Consider the following 19,916-nt stretch of genomic DNA (forward strand, 5'->3'; position numbering starts at 1 on the left):
TTGCTGAGTCCAGTACCAACATAAAATAGTTCCGTATGTTCAAAAAGAACGTAAAGTCGACTCTACAAAAAAGAAGAAACCTGCAAATTGAAAAAATTAGGAACTTCTCCGTAGGGATTAGAATAGACACCATTGGTCACCCCCACGACAGCACAGGAATGAGCTACTAACTACCCTATTACCTGTTGGTTCTGCACTGAGACTCAGTTGCCTTACTTCCACAACAGTCAGCTTCCATTTGCCCTTGACAAACATAGATATGTCGGTCAAAACAAGGGCATGACAAGAGTGAAAGGATTAAGAGACTCCCAAACGTGTAGCATTAAACGTGTAGCATTTGGTGAGAAATGGGGTTCAGGGGCCCTAAGTCCTAAACCCTCCTGGCAGGTCAGAGGTTGCAGATTAGCAAACTAAAGACAGCCTTTAACTGGAAAAGCTTCTCCATACTTGTTTACCCTGTTCTTTTAATTCTCCACAGCACCTGGGACAGCAGGTGTTCAAGAAATGTTTACTAAATGAATTAAACTTCTCAGAACTGTAACTCAGGGAGAAGTCAGCAGTGAAGTAAAAGAGAGGATCTTCAGAGATGTTGACACGAAAGAAAGCATGGCACCCTGAGTAAGCCAAATCCTGTCACTGAGGTGAAGCAAGGACATACACTCATAAATTGCATTTATTAACTAACACTGTCAGTTTGCTCCCTATCTACTCGCTACTACTACATTATTTGGACTTTTTCAGTCCTCACAACAATTCTATGAAATGGTGCCCACTTTACAAATAAAGAAACAGACGTACATAAACAAATGTTCACCACAGCCTCACTCAGAATAGCTAAAAATGTAGAAACCACCCACGTGTCCATCAATGGGTGCATGGATAAAGAGAAAGTGGTATATCCATGTAACAGAGTATCATTTGACAATAAAAAGGAATGAAGTACAGATACATGGTATGGCATGGATAAACCTTGAAAAGATTACACTAAGTGAAAAGAGCTGGTCACAGAAGGCCATATATTGCATGATTTCTTTTATAAGAAAGGTCCGGAGTAGGCAGGTCCATGGAGACTGAAAGTGGGTTGGTGGTTGCCTAGGCCTGAAGGTGCTGGGGCAAGGAGAGGAACAGAAAATAACCATGAATGGGTACCAGGGTATTTTCAGGGTGAAAAATGGTCTAAAATTAGATCATGGTGGTGGCTGGACAACTCAGTAAATAGATCAAAAACCACTGAATTGTTTATACAGATAAATTTGATGTAGATAGTAAAGTGTATCTTAATAAAGCTGTTTAGAAACAAAAGGAGGAAAGAAACAGCCAGAATGAGGCTCAGTACTTTGCCTAAAGCATGGGACCATAAGTGGTGGAGATAGGATATGAAGTCAGGCTGTCTGGTTCCAGAGTGGGATTTCCTAACCACTGGTGCAATCCTGCCTCTGCAGCACTTGGGTCAGAGACCTCTCTATGGCACAGGAGGCACACTGACTGATGGGAGCTGGCCTAATGCCAACCCCCAGAGGCCTCTGGTAAACCTGGACATAGTAGTATATGCTTTTCATGCTGGACTGAAAACAATAGGTGTTCAGAAAATTCACAGGAAAAATAAAGTGGAAGACTATTGATCCCCCAGGCCCTCTTACATCCTTCCCTTAACTAGTTAGAAAAATGACCCACTTCAGTTCCCCCAACAGAGCCAGAAAAAGATATTCTAATCTCAAAAATACAAGAGTTAAACGATCTTTTTGAAAGTAAAGTCAACAGCTCTGGCTTGAGTCAGAGAGAGTGCTGGATTCTGGAAAACTTTCAACATTCAGTTCTGTCTCCATTTCTGACCTGTAAAAGCCCCGTTCTCCAGCTTTGGGCCTCTCTTGAGGAAAAATGACGAATCAGCCCAAACTAGGCAGCTGTCTGTGCTGAAGCCTGTCTGCTGGGTCTTAGAAGAAAGCTAACCAAACTTTACCAACACCATAAGCCAAAAATCTTTCATAATCACATCCTTATGAGGTGAGTAAATTTATCCCAGCACTAAGTCACTCAGGTACTTAGGATTAGGTTCTTATCTAATAAAACAACCACCGAAGTGAGTTCCTTTTAAGGAAACATAAAGGACTATAAACATATGAGAAAATGTTAAACTACAGTAATAACTTAATGAAACATAAATGAAAACATCAGCAACACACAATTTAAGTTCCTCAAACTGGGTAAGGAATTTTTAATGATAAAATGGCATAGCATCTGGAAGGGTTTGTGAAATGGATCCACATCACTGTGGGAGTACAAATTGGTAAAAACAACACAAAAAAACCACAACCAAACAAACAAAAACCTTTCTGGAGAGTAATCTAGCAAGATAGATGGATACGTAAATAGATTCGTATAGATCATATGGCCTTTAAAAAAATGATTCAGATTCGTATTTACTGAACTGGAAAGGTGTTCATAATATATTAAAAGAAAATGAGGGTTTCAGAAGAATATGTACAGTTTGATTCCGCATGTATGTATACACAATGGTTGAAAGATGAATCAAGATGCTAATGGTGGTTGTCTCTGGGTGATGAGCTTACTGAGCTATGTTTCCTGTTATTTGCCCAGATTTTCTACAATGAGAGCGTATCAATTGTTAATAATAAAAAAGAATCATCATTTTAAAAACAAGAATTATAAAAGCTTCTTTTCTCATTTAAGTTTTCTTTCTCCCATCACTCACATACTCTTCTTCAATCTGCTCCTCTGCGTTACTGACAAAATCCTGCTCCTCAATCCTGAAATGGCAAGTTCTAAAATTAAATTATGTTAACAACGTAAGTTCTTAAATTGGTTCTAGGAGAAAAAAATACTATGTATGTATTATTGCCTCAGTGAAGGGATGAGATTTTAATCTTTCTCCAATATGTAGAACTCCATAAAAGAGCTTGTAGGAAAAATAAAACTACTTTCTGATCCCTGGCTAAATGTTAGGGCAAAAGTAACAGAATTATCATGATATAAAAGAGAAACAATGACAGCCCATAAATTCTTTTTTTTAGATTTTATTTATTTATTTGCCAGAGTGAGCACAGGCAGAGTGGCAGGCAGAGGCAGAGGGAGAAGCAGGCTTCCGCTGAGCAAGGAGCCCAATGTGGGACTTGATCCCAGGACGCTGGGATCATGACCTGAGCCGAAGGCAGCGGCTTAACCAACTGAGCCACCCAGGCGTCCCCCATAAATTCTTTAAATTACTCTAATGGGTTTATCATAGAAACTAGAGAAAAGTCCTACATGAGAGAATTATGGAATTTTGAAAGTATGGGGAACTTCACAGATTATCCGGTTCCATACAATTGTTTTACAGAGAAAGAAGCACAGGCTAAGAGAATGCAGATGGGCAAAGCAACAGAAGGAGTAAGAAACCTGGGTCTCATGACTAAGAATTCAGTGCCCTATCTTTTTTTTTTTTTCCCCACCCCCTTTCCAGTGCCCTTTCTAATAGAACAAGGTATAAGCAACCAAAATAACAAAAGTGTGTTTTTTCTTAAAAAAAAAAAAAAAATCCATTATAAAAATTAACATCTAACATCTTACACTCTATTTTATTTTTTTTAAGATTTTTTTTTTATTTATTAGAGAGAGCGAGCGTGCACATGTGCACAGGGACAGAGGAAGAGGGGGAGAATCCTCAAACAGACTCCCCAGCGAGCACATACAGAGCTGATGTGGAGTTTGATCCCAGGACCCTGAGATCATGACCTGAGCTGAAATCAAGAGTTGGCCCCGCCAACCGACTAAACCAACCAGGCCCCTCTAACATATTACATTCTAAAAATTAGATCTGTTAAAGCCAAATTTCCAAAAACTACTGTGTTAAGAACTGAAAAAAAGGGGCCCCTGTGTGGCTCAGTCAGTGAAGTATATTCCTTTGGCTTAGGTCATGATCCCAGAGTCCTGGGATCAATCGAGCCCCTTGTCAGACACCCTCCTCAGTGGGCAACCTGCTTCTCCCTCTACCTCTGCCTGCCGCTCTGTTTACTTGTTCTCTCTCTCTCTCTCTGTGTCAAATAAATAAATAAATAAATAAAATATTTAAAAAAAAAAAAAAGAACTGAAAAAAAATCTATAAATAAAGGACACCATCAGGAAACTATATTAAAAGGTAAGAAAATAGAACATAGTTGGAAAAGTTAAAAGAACTGACAACTTTATCAGCTGCCAAACTTAGGCATCTGAAATTAGGTTGTTTTGTTCAGATGTAAAAATGTGTAATATTAAGTTATGATTTAGTATGCTTACATATAAATTTTATTTTAAAATTTTAATTTTAAAGTTTTAAGAGTTTAATCTTTGTTCTAGGAATATTTCATATAATAAGGTAAATATTTCATGTTGAGAGCAGTTAAAAACTAAAGAAGAAGAATTTGTACATGTAGCTCCAACTACATGTCCCCTAAGGAACAATATTTCTTTTGCAAAGACATTGGAACAACTCATATTTAGACTCTGTAAGGGAATTACCCACATAAGTGAGAATTTTTCATACCTGATTCTTACCCACTTGTAAGCCCTCAAACAATTTTTAAAAATAAAAGTTTTTAATGGGATTCTCTGTAGCATGCATTAAACATTTTCTTGGCTTTTTAAGCACATATACTGATTGTGTTGTACACAATCAGTTCTACAAATGGATCATTTGTAGTCATTATTGTTATTACAAAATACAATCATTTATTTAATTTGACTGCATTATTATGATCCTTTGAGTGCTTTCTAGGAACATTAACGTGAGGCTAGGAGAGCCACACTGAGAGACATTATACATCAAGCTGTCAAAAAGCAAAAAAAGAATGTGGAAACAGCAAGGATAAGCTACTCACTACCTACAAAGGAAATTCAGTACATTAAGAGCCAACACCTCATCAGAACCACGGAAGACAGGGGCCTGAGGGGCTCAGTCGGTTAAGGGTCTGCCTTTGGCTCAGGTCATGATCCCAGAGTTCTGGAATGGAGCTCTGCATCAGGATTCTTACTCTACCAGGAGCCTGCTATTCCCTCTGCCCTCCCTTTCCCTGCTTGTGCTCTCTGGCTTCCCCCAATGCACCACCCCTGCCCTGGTCAAATAAATTAAAAAAAAAAAAAAAAAAAAAAAAAAAAAAAAAAAGAACCATGGAAGACAGAGGGCAGTGGATGACACATTTAAAGGCTGAGAGAAAAAGCTGTTAACCAAGCATTCTATATCCAGACAAACTATCCTTCAAAAATGAAGGTGAAATTAAGACATGCTCAGATGAACAAAAACTGAGGGAGTCAAAGAAATGCTACAGGGAGTCCCTCAGGTTGAAATGAAAGGACAGGAGAGTTACTCAAAGCTGCATGAAGAAAGAAAGAACATTGACAAAGGTAACTAGCTACATAGGTAAAAACTTAAAAAGCCAGTATTATTGTAGTTTCTTTTTGGAACTATTTTTTTCCCTAATATGATTAAAAAGACAAATGTATATGACAATAAGTATCAATCTATGGTCGTACAATGTATAAAGATGGGACGTGTGACAATAATAGCCTAAAAGGGGGTGGACGGAGCTGTACAGGAAAAATGGTTTTCATATACTATACAAGCTAAGTTAGTGTTATTTAAAACTAAATTGTTTTAGGTTTAAGATGTTAACTATAATCTCCAATGTAATCTTTAAGAAAAACTGTTTTGAAACTATCTCCAGGTCCTGAGAAATATTTTCATGAATCTTTTCTCTATCATATATGAGAGCCTAGAGTGAGCCTAGGACCACACCTGAGACTTTTCACACGCAAACTCATTGAATTCCTTTAATAACCCAATTAAGTGGTTATTATTACTTTCATCTGATAGATGGAAACTGTAAGACACTCAACCAGGATTTCAATTAGAACCTTCACATGCTTCTTTCTCCTTGATCTGGACCTCCAGTATCTAGAAGCTCATGGTCCCATTCTTTTCCCACCCAATGCACCACCACCTATGTGACACAGCCAACAACAAATGATAATTATCTCCCTCGTGGCCAAGACTTTATATAGTACCTACAGGTTACAGAATCCCCAGCCTTTCTCTCCAAAACAGTTCTTTCCACAAATGTCACACTCAGTCACCTCTTGGACACCTTGAACCAATATTCTCAACATCAATTTCAAAGTGTCTAGAACACAGCTTACCCCCGTTGGTGAACCACACCACCAACCAACCAATTTTCTAAGTCCAGAAACCTTCAAGTAATCCTAGGTTCTTCCATGACCTCATAATCTAACCAAACACCAATTCCACCACCTAAATGTTTCTCTATCCACTGCTACTTCCTGAGTTCAGGTACCCATCACTCTTGCCTAAACTTCCACAGAAGGCCTTTATCCAGTCCCCTGCCTCGCAGAGACCTGGTCTGGTCCATAAACCTTCCACATTGTACACCCAGTCGTAATACCAAACAAATGCTTTTGGCCAACAAACATTTACTTAGTATTTATTATTTTCTAGCATTGTATGGGGTGTGCTAGGGATAGAAAGATAAAAGGAAGAAAGACATTTTCTTAAGCTGTTCAGAGTCTAGTGGGCAGGCAGACATGAAAAGATGAATTATCAACTAATGTGGAAATGCTGAGGTAGAGAGATATACAAGGTATTTTAAGAGTAATAAAGGGAGCACCTAACTCAGAATTGTAGGAAAGAGTTCACAGAGGAAGTGACAACTGAACTTACACAGGAGTTGCCCAAGAAAGTGGTAAAGAAAGGGCAGGAGACGGTGTGGACAGAGGACAGCAAGAAGTCCCACTAGAGAAAAACCTTGTATGCCATAAGGAACTTTAATCCTGTGGAAAACAGATTACCTACTTCTGATTTTTAAACGGCTCGTTCTGATGCGCATGGGTAAGAGGGGAACAGTGGCAAGAAGACCAGTCAGGAGACTGTTGCAGTTGTACAGAGAAAATAAAGAGGGCCTGTCCTAAGGAATTGGCAGCAAGGACGGAGAGGAGAGTACAGATTCCAGAAATATTTAGGAGGTTGAATTGGCAGGACTTGCTAAGTGTCTGAATGTGGCGGGGGTGGAGGGATGAGGAAGGAGGAGAAGCCAAGGATGACTCATAGGCTTTTGACTTTGGGGACTTGGTGCCACCCCATGAGATACAGCACTGTTCCCAGACCTTTGGTTTTCAGGGAACTGTAAAATTTCCAACAAATTTTGGGCTCTGACAGAATGTTGTCAACTGAAGACATAAATGTACCCTACCATCTACTACCAACATCATTTCATTAGAAAAAGCACATTTTAACACCCAAAATGTAAACAGATTTAGCTTTCTGAAAAATTCACCACAGGGCCCTTATTTTTCTAATTTCATCACAGATGAAAGGAAATTGGTACCAGGCCTCAGACCCAAACTGGGAAGCCCTGAGAGGGAGATAGAGCAGAAGTCTGGTCAGCAGCAAGATGATGAGTTGAAGGCAGAAAAATATAGAGTCCCTGCCCTCACTAACTCACTAGCCCTAAAGAGCTGTTTATCTCCTATACATTAAGGGTTACAAAAGAGTTCAGGAGTTATGGAAGCCCTGAAGAAGAGGCACTCCTATGTCCCTAGAGAGGGGTGTAGCTGGGGCACAGGATCTCAAAGGATGATCTGGAATTTGCCAGATAAACAAGGAAAGTTTGGCATGGTCTGGGCAGAAGGAACAGCATGTCCAAGGGTATGTAGGTATGCAGGAAAATTCATATTTGGGGAATTGTGGATAGTTTGGCATGACGTGGTGATTATCTTGGAAAACGGCAAGAGAAGAGCTGGAAAAGTACACAGAAGTGAAATTACAAAGGGGTTGGTAATCCAGGCTAGAAGTCTGGAAATTATCTTAGGAGCACTGGGGAAGAACCAAAGGATGTCACTTACAGTAGGCAATGCCATGGCCACATTTACCACTTGGAAATACACTCTGACTGTAGAGCAGAAGTTGGACTGTAGGGGATAAAACTGGAGGCGAGGAAAACAAGTTGGAAGTGTCTGCAGAAGCCCAGGTTAAGAAATACGGATAGATTAAAGCAAGAGAAGCAGTAAAGAGAGACCAATACCACCAACAAATATTTACTGAGCTCCTACTCTCTTCCAGAGGTATCAACGTCAGTGAGACAAGATCCCTGCTCCCCTGGAGCTTATTTTCTATTGTTGCTCAACAAAAAGAGAATCACACTTTACATAAATGTTTTGTAATTAAAATATTTCACCAACTCTCAGACGCTTTCACAAGTCTCTCTATATGCATGTTTACATATGATAAAACCACTTTTAAATTGCACTAAATGTATGTGACTTATTCAACCATTCCCCATTCTTGTAACATTGTCTCATTACCTGATGGCAAACTCCCGTACGTGACATCCCAAAAATCAAGAGTTACATACTTTTCTGAATCAAAATACACATACTTTAAAAAAGTTCTTAATCCAGGGGCGCCTGGGTGGCACAGTCAGTTAAGTGTCTGATGCTTGGTTTCCGCCCAGGTGCTGATCTTGGTGTCCTGGGATCGAGCCCCACGCTGGGTTCCACGCCCAGTGTGGAGTCTGCCTGGGATGCTCTCCCAGCTCTCCCTCCATCCCTTTCCCCTGCCTGTGTATGCACACACTCTGTCTCTCTCAAATAAATTAATAAATCTTTAAAAAAAAAGTTCTTGATCCAAATGGCTCTATAGAAGAATTGCATTAATTTATACTCCTATGGTAACATCTAGGAGGTAGAATCCCTAGGATGTGGTGGTCAACCAGGATGTAAAAGCTGAAAGAAGGGACGATGAGAATGATTTTCGGAGGGCATCACCGTAGATAGGGTGCTATTTCCAAATAGCAGAAGAAAAGAAAAGAGAAAAGATGTGAGGAGTAGTTAACAAGTTCGTTCCCAAAGAGATGCATTTGAGAGGTTTATGACATTCAAGTGGTCATGTCCAGGGAAGAACTGTAAACACACACTTGCAGCTTTGGATACGGGTCCAGTAACAGTTTGGAAAGTCAGAATCCTGGGGACTGTAAGATGCAACAGAAAGAGCAGCGCCCCTGAGCAAATCAGAGACGAGCAAGGACGCAGCTGAGAAAATGATGTCACCAAGAAAACAAGGTAATTAAGAAAATAATTTCACTTACAATAGCATCAAAAAAAGAACAAAATAAGAATAAATTTAAGAAAAGAAGCTCACTGCATGCTGAAAACTAACAATGTTAAGAGAAATTAAAGAGGATCTACATAAGTGGAAAGACCTCTGTATTCACGAGTGAGAGGGACTTGGTGTTAAGGGGCAGTACTCCCAAAATCGATTTGTGGCTTCCATGCAATCCGTATCAGAATCCCAGACTGTTAGCAGAAACTGACAACAAGCCGACCCTAAAACTCATACAGAAATGTGAGCGGCCCAGAATAGCCAACATAATCTTGAGAAAGAAAAAGCTGGAGGACTTCTCAATTTTAAAACTTACTAGACACTATAGAACTCAAGACAGGGTGGTACTGCCATAAAGACACACATATAGAGCAACAGAAGAGAATGAAGAGTCCAGAAATTAACTCTAGTGTGTATGCTCATCTGATTTTCAACAAGTGTGCCCAAAAAAGATGGGGAAAGGATAGACTCTTTGAGGAACAATGCCAGAGTAACTGGACAGTCACACACAAAATACTGAAGTTCGATCTGTACCTTACAACATACATAAAAATTAACTCAAAATGAATCACAAACCTAACTGTGAGAGCTAAAACTATAAAACTCTTAGAAAACAACGTTAAGAGTAAAGCTTCATGACCTTGAGTTAGGCTATGGTATCTTGGATAGTACACCAAAGGCAAAAACAACAGAAGAAAGAATAGGTAAATTGGATTCGTCAGATGACAGCCCTTTGTGCTATAAAGGACATCATCAAGAAAATGAAGTGCCAACCCAAAGATGGGGACAAACTATTTGCAAATCATGTATCTGGTAAGAGTCTTGGAACCAGAATATATTAAAAACTCCTTGCAACTCAATAATCAAAAGACAACCCAACTGAAAAATGGGCCAAGGTTATACCTCAATAAAGCCGAAAATAAAATAAAATAAAATAAAGTAAAATAAAAACAGGGAAAGGATTTGAATAGACATTTCAATAAAGAGAGAATAAGGGCCAAAAAGCACAGGAGAAGATGTTCACACATCATTAGTCACTAGACAAATGCAAAGCAGAACCATGAGATACCACCTCATATATACCAAGACCACTAAAATTAAAAAGATAATAAAAATATTGGCAAAGATGGAGAGAAAGTGGAACCCTCATACGGTGCTACACCAGCGATGTAATTAGGTGCAGCCACTCTGCAGAAACAGTTTGGCAGTTCCTCAAACTCTCAGGCATAGAGTTGCCATATTAATTCAACTCCTCGATATATGCCTAAGAGAAATGAAAACACATGTCCACACAACAACCAGCACAGGAAAGTTCACAGCTCCAGGATTCATAATAACCAACAACTAGAAACAACCCAAATGGTCTATCAGTGGATGATAAATAATAAAATGTGATAAATAAATAAAATGTGTAATACACATATTGTGGGGTACCATTCCATTCCAAAAAAGAAGGACCAATACATGCTACATTGTGGGTAACTCCTGAAAACCTTATGCTAAGTGAAAGAAGCCAGTCCTAAAAGACTATGTATTGAATGACTCCATGTATATGAAATAGCCAGAGTAGGAGAATCTATAAGAACAGAAAGTAAATTAGAGGTTGCCTAGGGTGAGTGGTAGCAGGGGAACGGAAGAAACAGGGATTGACTGCTAATGGGGATGGTGTATCTTTTAGGGGGAATGAAAATGTTCTAAAATTGGATTATGGTGATAGGTTGCACAACCCTGTGAATATACTAAAATCATTGAATCACCCATTACCAATGGGTGAACTGTATGGCATATCAACTATGTGTCAAAAAGCTATTTGAAAAAGAAAAAAACGAGGGAAGAGACTACCTCAAGAAGAGAGGAGGAGTTAATGCTACACAAGGCAAAAAAGTATATTCTGCTCTTTAAAATACTTCCATTATTGTTTCTTGCCCACAGGACAAAGCAGCAGGACAAAAATCTAACATTTACTGAGTATTTACTATATATGTCAGACATGATTAAGAACTTTATCTGAAAAAAAATTAAATAAAAATTTAAAGAAGAACTTAAATAAAAAAGATTTTATTTATTTGAGATAGAGAGTGAGAGAAAGAGTGCACAAGCAGGGGGAGCAGCAGGCAGAGGGGGAAGCAAGGCTCCCCGCTCAGCAGGGAGTCCGACCCGGGGCTCCATCTCAGGACCCTGGGATCATGACCTGAGCAAAAGGCAGACACCCAACCGACTGAGCCACCTAGGGTCCCTAAAAAAGAACTTTATCTGTGTCTATGTATTTAAACCTCTTAACCCTATAAAGTAGGCATCATCTCTTTTACAGATGAAAAGAACTGGGGCACCTGGGTGGCTCAGTGGGTTAAGCCGCTGCCTTCGGCTCAGGTCATGATCTCAGGGTCCTGGGATCGAGTCCCGCATTGGGCTCTCTGCTCAGCAGGGAGCCTGCTTCCCTCTCTCTCTCTCTGCCTGCCTCTCTGTCTACTTGTGATCTCTCTCTCTGTCAAATAAATAAATTAAAAATATTAAAAAAAAAAAAAAGAAAAGAACTAAGGCTGGAAGATTCAGAGATTGCCCAGTGTCATAAAGCTTATAAATGAAGGAGCCAGAATTTGAACTCAGATAATCAGGCAGGAGAACCCTCACTCTTAACCACTGCACCTTCCATACCATAGCTTACTAAGGCCTTCACGATCTCACCCCAATTACCAAGCCATTCTCATCAATTTTAAAAAAACTTATTTATTTGAGAGGAAGAGCAGAGCAAGAGAGGGAACACGCATGAGTGGGGGCGGGGGTGTGGAGAGGAGAGCAGAGAGAGAGGGAAAAGCAGACTCCCTGCTGAGCTGGGAGCCCAACAGAGGGCTGGATCCCAGCACCCTGGGATCATGACCTGAGCTGAAGGCAGCTGCTTAACTGACTGAGCTGCCCAGGCGCCCTTCATTTTCATCTTTTAACTAGATTCTAGCACGAACTGGTATCTCTGTCTATCTGGTAACTTCCTGCTCCTGTGCAAAGACTGCTCAGGGTATCTTCTCTGGTCCTCGCTAATCTTCCTTTTCCCCTCCCATTTCCAGGGTCAGACTCCCATGTGTCACCCCAGCACACCTGACTCGCTGAAGGCACTCAGCCTCCATCACTGAGTGAATAAATAAATGAATAAAAATATTCAATTGTCCTATCAAAAAGCACACTGTACTCTGGAAATAGCCTGAGCCAAGTCTGATAAATTAAGTGGGGGATCAGGCTGAGTAATATTCTTTTGGGTCCAAAAAGAGGTGTGATAATAAAGTAAAGATGTTGATTTTGGGGTTTGGCTCATAAAACAGTTCTGAAGACAATTCCAAAAGAGTCTGAAAATGTTTTGCTCAATTAGAACAGAGCTAGAAAAACTGGACTGCCTCCCGTGGGACAAGATTTATTTGGCCATATAAGCTCTAGTACGGCGTTTTTCGTTTTTTTCTTTGTCTTCATCATTTTCTAGTCACACGGTATATAAGGCACTTTTATTAAATACATTTCATTTCCTAAACAGTAAGCCCCTAAATAAGTTATCCCCATTTCCCCCCCTCCTTTCTTTCCTCAGTAACTATCTTGACATGCTAAAGAAATATTTTATCATCCGAGGGTGATTTTGTGTATTTCCAAAAGAGGGAAACAATTTGCTACTCTTTAATATAAATCTCCCCTTAATTCCAAGGAATGTCTTGCACATGAAAGGAAAAACAAGGTCCAGAACCTACTAACCTGTGATCCATCGCCTTCAAAGCAATCCACGTTCGCATATATTTGAGTTCATGTAGCTATTAGAGCAAAGCCTAAATCCCCTGTGTGTTTGCCAGTACAAAAGTATACTTAAGCCTAAACTAGGTCACAAAATGTTTTAACGTGACATGTTTCACTCTTCCAACATTTTGAGAAATTTCCAAGGAACTACAGAAAGAGAGCTTCCGGAAACAAACAACTTCAATATCCTAGATCGCATCCGAGATAACCCCTGCCCTAATGTGGGTTCAGAGCACTATGAAAACAATAAAAGATGGCTAACCTGCACCTCAGCACACATCTGATCTTTCTGTTTATTCCAAGTCTCAATCCTGACACACCAATAAACCCATCCATGATTCTGTCCACTTCTCTAAGCACACCTACCCATGTATTTTAATGTAACCAGTTTCTCTTGTGTCAGAATTTTATGGATTTTTACATGATGCCTATGGAAGCAGTATACACAAAGGTTAGAGCTCAGCACTGGCTGACTGAACACGAATCTGCTAACGTCAGTCTAAGCGTTTCCTGGCTGTTAATAGGATATCACTTAAAATATTTCCATTTTGTTGGATAATGAACAATAGTTTTGAAAACTAGGACCTTGGGAGTAGACAATACTTACACAACTTCTAAAAGGTTGCAGACATGTAGATAGTTAATCACTGCCCTCTTAGCTTCTATTTCTTTGTTAAAAGTAAAGCCAAAAAGCAAAACTGGCTACACAGCCCCCTTTACGTAACAGAAATGAGCAGGTAACAAGTTGCTCTAGGACATCACAGTTTTTACTGACCTGATCTGACATCCTAGAAGGGTAATTAATACACAAGAGTTCATACAGTCTCTTCTCAGTCCTTCTAGGCATCCTTATTGAATAACCTGAGAGATAATCCTGTTTTGCAAGTGGCTAATTGTATAAGTACTGTTTATTTACTGTATTTTATTGATCCTGACCTCCTTCTTTGATATTTCACTTCTCTTTTCTACATTTTTCAAATACAGCATATATTTCCCTTTCAGAATTAGAACAGCAGTTTCTTAAAGAAAAACTGAGTTGGTAAGAGTAGGACATTCCCCCTTCAATAGATACATCTTATTTTTTAGATACTTGGAAGAAAATCACCCATGGAAATTCTAGAGCAGCAAAGTACAGAATTTATACTTTAGTACCTATTAACCACAGAGGTAAATAAAATACTAGAGACCTCTAAAATACTTCACTTATATACCATCTGCACGTTTTTCAAATGCCACTTTTAAAGGATATGCTGAAAAGTTATCCGTTGGAGGTTAGTTTTCAGCCAGGGATCTCAGGTGAATGAAGAGACACAATAGTGTGAGTAAGGGGACAGAAAACGTTAGCCCCGGAGTCAAACGAAGGAACAACTCTGAGAAGCCAGGAAAATCCAAATGTTTAAGTGACGAGGATGAGACTGCCAACAGCCAAGACCAACAGACGAGGAGCACCTCAAATCTAAGGGACGGGGCTGTGATGGCAACTAACAGAGCACAGTTACTCAATCCAACTTACGTCTACAGAAAGCTGGTATTTCATCTTTACAAAAGCCAACTCTGGGAAAGACCCAAGTTGGCAGTGTGGCTCGGACCCTGTCACAGGTGAGGGAGTTTGTGTGACTAACAGAACTTCCTCCCCTCTAGTCACGATGGCTGCGCTGAGCACAGGGCTGGAAGACCCCCAAGACGTTAAGATCCTTAGCCACCTCCCAGCAGGGGCTCCACACACCGGGTACGACTGCCCTGCCGTCCTCTGGCTCTGCCACCGATAAGCGTACAGAGAAAGGCAGTGCCTCGGTTGGCAGATCTGAGCACACTTGAGAAGTACAGCTTTTATTGGAAAAGAGTAAATTAACATTTTGGTTCAAGCCTCGGTTTCTTATGAGGCTGGCATGAATCTGTCATCCCTGGGCTCTCAATCCCTCTAGGTTTACTAATAAAATTGGGCTTCCAGCCTTTAATGCCAGGCAGATCCTGGAACATGGCAACCACACCACAGAATTGGCTCCCTGTCTCTGGGCAGCCAGCCATCATTCTCACTGACTCCTGAAAAGGCAACCGTGGTTACCTTGACCTTGAGACATACTTTTTCTTCACACTGTTAACAGAATGTTTCTGCATTTTGACTTCTAATTCATGCAACTTTTGAATTGTAAGAATAAAGACAGTACCTCGCACATATTCACCCAGGTTTGCTGGAAAAAACTTTGAAAGCGACCATCTCTTTGGGCAGCACATAGGAGCACTTCTGAGAAGGCAAATACTTAGACTGAGTTGATCCTGAATGAACTGCCTCATGGGGTGGGAAGTGCTGAACGGTGAGGACCAAACAATACAGAATCCCTCGTGGGCCTTGTCGAACATTCTTCCTTTCCCTCCAGTGAGAATCAGCCAATTCATCAAGAGTAGGTTCCTGAGCACCTTGGATGTGCCAACACTGGAGATATGCCAATTAGCAAAACTGTCCCCGCATTACTGGGTTCACTATCTCAGGCAGCCACTATACCTTAAGAGCCTACTTCCTTGCCTGGGTATGCTGGGGTAGAAGGAAGATTGAACATGACTCTTCCCGGGTGAGATCCGACTTTTCAAGTGAATTTTTACCAATGCGGTTACAGAGAATTTTGTTCCTGGCTTTAAACTATTCAAAACACAAATCTGTTCTATTCGTCTGATGTAAGACTAAACAAAAGCATTCATTAATAAAAAGCAGAGAAGACATAATGCCAAAATCTTTGTATATTTTAGAACATAATACATTTATCTTTTTCTAGGCGAATGGCAGGCAACTTTTTTTTCTTTTTTTTTTTAAAGATTTTATTTATTTATTTGACAGACAGAGATCACAAGTAGGCAGAGAGGCAGGCAGAGAGAGAGGAAGAAGCAGGCTCCCCGCTGAGCAGAGAGCCCGATGCGGGGCTCGATCCCAGGACCCTAGGATCATGACCTGAGCTGAAAGCAGCGGCTTTAACCCACGGAGCCACCCAGGCGCCCTGGCAGGCAACTTTTTCTAATTCAAAGACAGATAATGGAAAGAACTGTTTACAGGAGAACCATCTTCAATAATTCAGAGCTTGATGACCTAATGAAATTACTCTAAAGTGTCAAATGTCAAAATGCTGTATCAAATCTCTTCTTTTGCGTTTCTGCACTTAACATTTTGAGGAAAAAGGAATTCAACAAATAGTAGCTGTTTTATGGAAGGCTCACCCAATTCTTACTAAGCCCAATCAAGAGGATTAATTTCTTTTTTAATATGGATCGCTTCACGAATCTACGTGTCATCCCTGTGCAGGGCCATGCTAATCTTTGTATCATTCTGATTTTAGTATATGTGCTGCTGAATGAGCATAAATTTTCACAGACTGGCTATGTAAGAGCTCTTTTATGAAGAGTTCTTACAAATACTTTGTATTTTTTATAAAATATGTCACCCTGATTTTTACAAACATCACACCCAATTTTTAAGTGTCTACACATAAGTTAATTAATCTACTCTTAGTATAGGCCAAAAAATTATCTGTGTGTGTGTGTGTGTGTATACACAATTTATACAATATTGTATACAACGTATACATATATGTACAATAAACAAAGACCACAAAACAAGAAAACTACTTACTTTAAGGTAAATTTACCCACATAGCAGAGTTGCTGTAAAGATGAAACCATCCAGAACAGGCAAAATCGGGTTTGGGACATGTTAAGTGTTTAGTTAAAGATTAGTTGTGAGATGGTAATGATGATGATGAACATGACTTATTCTTAGAATTTTAGTTTTTATTTCATTTATTAGAACAATTGTTTTTCAGCATAAGGCTTCTCTTGATGCATACATTTAGCACATTATAAAGCCTTCATTTCTAGGTGAATGAGGACACTCTCTCTAAGGCTTAGTAGGGACTTCAGGGATGTTAATCACTTTCAATTCCTCCACCTGTGCAGGTCCCCTTTGGACAGCCAATTTCTCCACTTCCTTGTCTTCAACACGTGGCTTTTCTTCCTCCACCGTCTCTACCTAATTCCAGATACTTCCTTCAGCCTTCACTTAGGGCTCCCAATTCCTCTCTGCTCTCTGCATATGGTGTTTCTTTGTAACAGAAGAAAATCAAAGCCATTTGCCTCATCCCTGGGTCTTCTGTCTCTCATGTTTCACAGGAAAGTGTCCTCCTTGTCAAGAAGAGGTATCCCCCACCAACTGTGCCCTCCACCCTCTGCTAAGTCCTCATTTCAATTTTTACTCTTTTCTAAAAAAACTTATTTATCTGAGAGGGAGGGAGAGAGAGAGAGAGAGCACACAGAGAAGTTAACGGAGAAGCAGACTCCCCACCGAGCAGTGAGCCCCACACGGGACTCAATCCCAGGACCCTGGGATCATGACCTGAGTTGAAGGCAAATGCTTAACCCTCTAAGCTACCCAGGTGCCCCTCAATTTGTACTCTTTATCATTGCTCTCCAATCTCTCCTCTGCATCTACAAACACACTCATATTTCCCTTGTATAAGGATGTTAAAAATGTTAAACCACTTTTATTTCAAACTGGTTGTCATTCTACCAACATTCCACCCCTTCAGTTTATTTAATCATAGTCTACTCTCTGTGGTACACGTTCTTAATCCTTTGTTATTTGTGACCTGCCCCCCCACCCAACCCTGCTCTTCCAGTATGTCTCTCAAAGACATACTGGTAACTTCCTACTACTAAATGCAATCTCTTCAACCTCCCTACAGTGCTGAGATACCTGAAGGTAATGCCTCCTTCTCCTCCAAACTCTCCCCTCCAAGACTTCTCTGCGTTTTTTTGCATTTCTCCCTCTACTTCTTTGGACTCTGCTCTCTCTGACCTTTTTTCTCCCTCAATCCTAAATGCAGGTAATCTCAAGGTTCCATTCTCAGTCTTATTTTTCCCCTCAACATATGGGTGCTCTTGCTCGGTCAATGATTTAATCTGGGGTATCTGATTTGACAGTGCCTTAAGGATCTACTACAGACAGCAACTGTTTTGAGGCATGATTTGAAAACACCTGTGCCTGTGAAAACTGATGTGTGTTAACAAGTCGTTTTAGCTGGTGACACAAGCCTACTCGTGTGCTCAGTTTCCACATGGGACATTTGTGGGTTGCTCCCTGCAGGGGGACACATTATGTGCAATATGGTATTCCAAATGTGGGACTCAGAAAGATATAGAATCTCTGGAAACAAACTGAGGGTTGTTGGGGAGGGTGGGGACGGGGGATAGGGTGGCTGGGTTATGGACATCGCGGAGAGGGCATTGGCTACGGTGAGTGCTGTGAATTGTGTAACACAGAAGATTCATAGACCTGTACCCCTGAAGCAAATAATACATTATATGTTAATTAAAAATTTAAAAAGATCTAGGTCTCCTTTAAGAATGTCACAGGCTTTCTGGACTCCTCTCTGGAGCTTGCAATTTCCTGTACTTCAACTCTAACTGCCTTGGCTACTTCCCGAGAGCACATATAAATCAACATGTTCAAAACAGAACTCACTGGTATCCCTCAAATCTGCTCCTTCTCCTGGGAGTCCTATTTCTAACAGGAGAGCCACCATTCTCTCATGTAAGCTAACCACCCCCAATTCATCTTGCTGACACTATGGCCCTGCTCACACCCAACCAGCTACCCAGACTGGCCAAATTCTTGCCCTCAACTCTCATACTTAACCCTTCCTCTCATTTCGAGGAAACTATCCCAATTTAGGCGACCATTTTTTCTCTCTCTCCCCCAGAAATGCTCTATCTCCTAATTAGCTTGCTTGTCTCTAGATTCTATCTCAACCTGGTTTATTCTATTATTCTATTATTATTCCTACCACTTGTGCATATCTCCACTACTTCCTTTCCCCTCCTGCTCTGGTCAACTCAACACCTCAGACTCAACTGGCATGCATTGTACGCCGTTCATCTCCACTTTTGTGATTCTGCTCATTGTCTACTTCTTCTGTGGAGTCTTAACTTTCCTGCTGCCACAAGTTAAATAATTTTGCCTCTGTGGTAGCCTAGAATTGTATATGTGACTGCGAATGGTCCATATTACTTTATTCTTTGTATTATAGTAATTTGCAGGGGTCCCATCTCTTTCCTCCTACTAGGTCCTGAACTCACTGAAAATAGGAACCGTTAATTCACCTTCTGATTCCCCAGTGTACATATTACTTATGGTGCTTATGGTAAGTGCCTCGCACTCAGGAAGTGTTTAGTTAACCTCTGTGAGGCGGAAAGTCATCTAAGGCACTATTTTATGACAGTATCCGACGTTACATAGTACTATTCCCTGTAGGCAACGTTAACTCTGGGAATGAGATCCAAACTGTAGCTGGACGCCTCAGCATCTTTGGGTCCATCCAAAAAGCATCTTCAAATCAGGCAACCCTGATACCCAAGTTCTAGAATATGGCCCTGTAGAAACTGGAATATGCTAGAACCAACTTCCCAGTCTCTTCAGAATAGAGAGACACCACAAAAGCAAGCTTCATTTCTTGGGATATTACAAAATCCCCAATTTTGTGAGTACCTGAATTGCCACTTTAGGAAAAAGGAGGAAATTTCAAGGCTCCATTTCATTTTCCATGCAACAAACAGGAAAGCTTCATCCTTTCATCCAGAGCCCAATAACCTACTAAATGGTAGACTAAAAACCATAATAAAGCTTTCAAATGTGTTTTACCTCTACAAATAGCAAATTTCTGGAAGCATGGAGCTTAACCCTAATTGTGTGAAAAACTCAGCATTATTAGTACTATTAAAATGTTTTCTTTATACCTAAGTATAAACACATCAAAGAAAATGGGCAAAATTTTCAAAATTAGCTAACAATACCATCTTAAAATCAGCTGTAAATTTTATTCAACACTTTTTATTTTGTTTGGAGGTGGGGACAACTTTTATTTATAACAGGAATTCCTTTCTTTCTTCAAACATTGGGAGTGAGCCTTTGTAGAAAGGATTATTTCTTTAGTTTCTAAGAAACAAACTGGAATAATTGATG

At 40.2% G+C, this 19,916-nt stretch overlaps 1 protein-coding gene and 1 non-coding gene across 2 annotated transcripts in view; both read right to left on the bottom strand.

The window, feature by feature from the left end:
• The window catches only part of CDK6 (cyclin dependent kinase 6), a 245,185-nt gene that overhangs the window by 191,422 nt on the left and 33,847 nt on the right, over positions 1-19,916 (bottom strand).
• LOC125081523 (U6 spliceosomal RNA) lies at positions 16,161-16,262 on the bottom strand. Its single transcript, XR_007121725.1, has one exon. It is a non-coding gene; the product is annotated as a U6 spliceosomal RNA (small nuclear RNA).

Source organism: Lutra lutra, chromosome 11, assembly GCF_902655055.1.
Source record: "Lutra lutra chromosome 11, mLutLut1.2, whole genome shotgun sequence".
Classification (NCBI taxonomy): domain Eukaryota; kingdom Metazoa; phylum Chordata; class Mammalia; order Carnivora; family Mustelidae; genus Lutra; species Lutra lutra.